Genomic DNA, 6016 nt, shown 5'->3' with positions numbered 1-6016 from the left:
ACGAATTGGTAGAGGATAGGTCCACTTGGTGGCCTATCCTCCACCAAGTGTACCTTTCCTCAGGGTTGGGGGAGGGCCACACACACACACACACACACACACACACACAATCTATGGAACACGCACGACATATCACACACCTAGGCCTACATGGTCAACCCCTTGGTATATATTCTACATATTATGACCCAATTTTTGGATCGGCTCTATGTTTGTCATACTCAACTCATTACTTGCAGATTTAAGGTCTAAACACATGATTCGAGATGCAACCATAGACACATTACATGGAACACAATGATGCATGATATCCAACATTTGATAATAACTACAAACATGCAACCACACCGCACACACATGCTAACATAACGACAGTTTTACTAACAGATTTGTCATGGCACAGACAACAACATCATTGGCAGAAGAGTAAAACAAAGATCATGCAAGGACATACAACACGAGCAGGATGACGGAGCATTCAAGCAAGAACCCCTCCTCTTTTCAGTTTATTCTGGCATAGCCAAAGCCAAGTACTTTGTAATTGTTTTCATGATGCGTGTCAGCATCCTGCAAATTATCAAATTTCTATAAATGTACACTCTATGGGGAATTATGCATGTAAGGTCTCAAAGACATTATGGTGTCTGCATCTCAAGTATTGTCCCCCCTCCCTCCCCCCTTTTTTTTTACAACCAGAGCACTTATTAATTTACCAAGTATTATGTAACAATAAGAAGCACTATTGGCTCCACTACAAGAGGTTGTGTGCTCTTGTGACGCTTATAGCGACGGAAATACACTGGGTTTTTAAAACCCCCGGCGTCGCTAAAAGCGTCGCTATTAGCGTCGATACGGGAACGTCTCTATAGTAGTCGCTATCGTAGTCGCTATAAGCGTCGCTATATGCGTCTCTATATAGCAACGCCTATAGCGACGGTTATAGCAATGCTAAAGGGCCATAGATAGCGACGCTGTAGAGCCTTATATAGCGATGCCCGAGATTAAATTTTTTTGGTATTGAATGCCCTGCCACCCATCAACCATATTGAATGTTTCATTGGTCTATTTACCTTTGAAGAAAAGTGCAAAGGTAAATATAGACCCAAAATAGTCACCCACAAGACAATATAATCATTAACTCCATCATCCATAGTACGTATTGTTTGCAAAATAAAGATACAAAAATGACAAGCGTGAATTGATGGAAGTAAATAAATGACAATTGTACACGGCAACAAAATCACTTGATTGTTAATCATTGCAAATGTAATAGTTACAAACCATTGTCATTATTTAAAAAATATACATGGTTTTCAAAAATACATAGTTGCATGGTCTCATGATACATAAGCTATGACAAAAAGAAACTAATGCTATCTAGCTATGGCTAAACTGACGTCATCTAATCAGATGTCTCATCGCGTCCAAGCGGCGTATCTGTCGGATTCTGCAAAAAAAAACAATAAGATAGCTTTTTGTAAGTATAAACATATAGCGAGCGACGTTTATAAAACAATACAATAAATAGAAAAGAATAAACCCTAATACTAACCATGCCGCCGTCAGGATGTCTATAAGGGCGTTTAAGCCCTTCTGCCTGCGTACTCATGCTCGTACGGTGTGGGATCACGTCCTGTAAACGACCACTGTCAAAACATGCAAAGAATCCATTATGTTAGAATTTCAAATCCCATAAACCCTAAACTATCGAACATAGATGCGAAAACACTTACAAAATCGGCCTCAAATGATGCCCACCTGCCGCTCCCCAAGTGGTGCGAGCTCCCTGCCTCTACTCGCGCTCTGGATGCCTCCTTTTGTTGCTTCCACTTGTCGGGATTCTCACGCGCTTCTTTCTTCTCATGCTTCCAATCTTCTTTGGCCAGCCAATCTGGTATGTTCCATCAATGCTTGATTGCTTTTTGCACTTCCAAACGCTTATGCTTGCAGTATTTGGGCATTCGAACCTTCATCACATCTTCATTGAAGCGGTCATCCCGTGTTGGAACGGGAAACTCATCATGAAGCATGCTGATGACTCTGTCTTTTAATTCATTCGGTACTTCACTCCAGGTGTTTAGTATGTAGTGTCTAAACACCTGAGAGCAAAGACGGCGCATGCACGAAATCACCTTCTTGCCTTCATCATCCAAGATGATGCCACCGTTGAAGTCGACGGAGTAAGGCAAGCCCTCTCGCTGCTGACGCGCGAACCTGGGTGTCTCGGTAGGGGTCTCTAGCGGCGTGTCAATGGGAGTACGGACGCCAGGTGTCTCCTCTGGAGTCTGAGCCCCGAAGCAAGGAGTGTCCACTTGAGTGACTCCTAGAGAAGTAGCTAGTGGTGTGTAGCTATGGGGAACGGCACTCAGCCGCACAAAACTTGGTGTCGATGGCGATGCTGTGCCTGGTGTCGGGACGGGCAAAGAAGGGGAGGGTAAAGAGCCTCGTTTAACACGAGGCAGTGTCAAAGCATCGGTGGCGCCACCCCACAACAACCGCCACCGCCACCACTAGAGCGTCGGTGCCTAGACGAGGGTGAAGATCGTCTCGTTGACACCGAAGCTTCGAAGCGCGCTGAGGACTCCGAAACAGAGGGAGATGCGGATGGATTAGGAACGTGCGATGGTGCGCTAGAGCGATGACGCTCCACGTACCACTGTCTCTGTTGGGGTGACAAAGAAGAAAGAAACTCCTCATCATCCATAGAAAACATTTAAACTTAATATTGAATGAATGGAGTAGAAAACATGGTCAAGTAGATAGAGACAGAGAGGAGGAGGTGCTCGTCGTCTCTGCTAATGAGAACATACCTAGAGCATACGTACCTGGAGTGGACACAAAGACCATTAAATACAATGACGCAATGACACAAATACTTAAAGAGCCGTAGAATCGTACAAGAACCTGATTGTGCTTGTAGATTTGGAATGTTCAAAGGCTAGCAACAACAGAAAGTGCTCTTCTTCTATTCAACTTGAGTGATGAAAGAGGCAAGTACATAACTCTGAATTTACAAAATGGAGCAAAATTGTTCAAATACAATATTTATGGCTTTAAGAGATCTCTCTCTCATCCTCGCATAGCTCATCATAACTTCCTATATCTATATAGAGCTCTTCGTTTAAACAGATTTCCTCTGTTTCATTTTGTAGATCCTCTGCATGCACCCCATAGAGAGTAGCAGCTTGATGTTCGTCTGGCACCACCTCCACGGCTTCTGACTGAGCATCTTCTCCGATCTCCTCCATTGATGCCACTGTGATTAGCACATGGTAGCCTTCATATGTCCGTGCACTACGAGGGGCTACCTCTATGACGTACCTCCAGTTTGATGCAAACTTTGTGGGATCAAAAATCACTTGCTAGAGCCACATAACTTACATGAGAGCTTCCAAGCACATAAATTCTAAAACACACGTTAACTATTTACATACTTACTTGTTCACAATGCTCGGGTAGTACGAAAGTGTCTCTTAGGTCAGTCCATTTCTTAGTTGAATCCACCTCAAGAAAACCAGACTCTCCTCTACTCACAGTAGCGTTGCGACCCTCCATGATTATCTTGAACCATTGCACGTCGAACAAGTCGACAAAAAATCCTGTATAATCGATCCTCAAAATCTCTTGTAGCATGCCGAAGTAAGTGAGTTCCGCCACCACAGGATCTGCATCAGAGGACCGTCGACTAGACTGTTCAAATTTTGCCATGATTCCACAATCTTGAGTAAAACGTTTTTTGTCGATCTGTTCCACCCTAAAATGTTGACCTTTACACCATGCTGCTGTGTATGACTTATACTACAAACAACAAAGATTATGAGTGGTCGTTCAAACATCTAGTAGGTTACTAGTCGTACATTGCAAACTTACCTTGGTCGTGCAACCCCTAGAGTACTCTCACTCTTCCTCAGTCACTTCTTCACCGCACTGTTGTGCGCTTTTGAGTTGGTTGTGCAACCATCTTAAGCTCATGAATGTTGGTAGGCTCTCCAAACCCGTTGGATAGTGCATCGGTGGTCGTCTTCCCCGTCTCCACTCGATTCTTGCCCTTTGTCGCTCTTGCTTTGCATCCTCATATTGTGAGATCCACTCCTGCATGACTGGATTGTGAAGCATGCAAAATCGGTTGATTTTAGCCTCTAGATCTTCCGTCATCTTCTTCTCAACACCGAGATTGTACATGAAAATTCCAGATATGCGCTCATCATCTATGGTTCGCCATAGCGTGTCTCAGGATTTATCAAATCCGTCTAGCCACTCTCCAATGTACACTAGGGACACTGATACCAGCCAACCTTCTGTCATGCTACCCTCCGGACGTGCGTTCTGACGCACATATCCCTTGAGCGTTTTCATGAAACGTTCTAAAAAGAACATCCATCTGGACTGTGCCAGCTATTTCCACCTCATCAACTATGTGAGCAAGAAGATGCACCTGAATGGTTAGCATGGTAGTAGGAAAATGTTTCTCAAACATAAACACAACCTCCGCAGCGTTTAGTTTGGCTAATGGTATGGAGTCTACGTTGATCTCCTTTTGTGAGATCCATTGTACCAACTTCGCAAGTTTGTAGATTGTGTTACGGACATCAAGAGACAGACATCCCTCAATGGAAACGGTAAAATAAACTGCAAAACACGTGCAGCAATGATATTAAAGTACGTCCACACACGAATTTGTTACACAATTCTCACTATGATATACTCCACTATGAACATACCTGACACATTTTATGCCAGTCGTGTGACTTCAAACTGGTAACCTTTCCTTCTTTAGTAAAACATGTTCGGAGCGAGTACATTACACCAGTGGGGGTCTGCAAAGATCGAATGGTCTCTTTTACTTTGCATTCTTGGGCTCCTGTGAAAATCCATGGTGCTTTAGGGAGTTTTATCGATCCATCGAACGCTGTTTGCGGCCAATATTACTCCATACGATCCACATTTCTAAGGTCAACTTTGGCTCCCAAAGTATCTTTCTTGCCGGTCAGATGGTCCCATAGTAGATTACTCACATTCTTGAATATGTGCATTGGATCGAGCAAGTGATTGATCATGAGTCGGGGCCAGTATGGTAACTCGTACCATAGAGATAGTCTCTTCATCCCTGGGGGCAATCCATCATTACACATCTCCTTCTGCTCTAGCCATGCTTGTGCAGACATCCTCGGTGGCTCTCTTCCCAAAAAGCCGTCGCGTAACACATGATTCTCTGGAAGATACACTTAATGACTTTCGTAGATTTTCTTCTTCAGTGAGGGCGCCCTACGTGCATTCAGTCTAGGTCCACATGTGACACATGCTCTGTATCCGCTTGTTCGAAGCCCTGCATATATACACATGATAATAGATCAACTTGAGAAAAAGCAAGATTTACAGTGTCTGAGTGAGGAGTGTAAATAGATCACCTGAGCATTCTGTTAGTCCGGGATAGTCATGCATGGTCCACATTAGAATGCCTCTGATCAAAGCATTCCGTTGACCTGTGTGTCGGCTCATATCCACCATCTCTATGCCAATCCACAATTGTTGTAGCTCTTCCAATAGTGGACGAAGATACACATCCATATTCTTCACTATTTATCGCCCCGGAACAATCAAGCTTAGCCATAGGTGCCCCTTCTTCGTAGTCAACCACGGGAGAATGTTGTAGTTGACGATGACAACGGGCCATACACTGGAAGATGTTGATCTTTGACCAAATGGATTTACGCCATCCATAGCCAGGCCTAAGTGCAAATTTTGAGCTTCCCTGGTTAAATCCGTCCATGTTCCATCTATATGTTTCCAGGCTGCACAATCTGCAGGAATCCGTAGCACACCATCCGAAGATTTATTCTCCTTATGCCATGATGCTAGGGCGGCCATGGACTTACATTGGAAGAAATGATTGATGTGAGGAAGTAGAGGAAAATGTCCCAAAACCTTTTGCAGAATTTTTGTTCCGTAGAGATCTACTCGATATCTTTGGGAATCACATTTTGGACACTTCTCCATGTCTATGTATTCCCCTCTG

Source organism: Adiantum capillus-veneris, chromosome 25 (genome assembly GCF_014529385.1).
Source record: "Adiantum capillus-veneris isolate H3 chromosome 25, ASM1452938v2, whole genome shotgun sequence".
NCBI lineage: Eukaryota > Viridiplantae > Streptophyta > Polypodiopsida > Polypodiales > Pteridaceae > Adiantum > Adiantum capillus-veneris.
Note: the sequence above shows the minus strand (reverse complement) of the source record.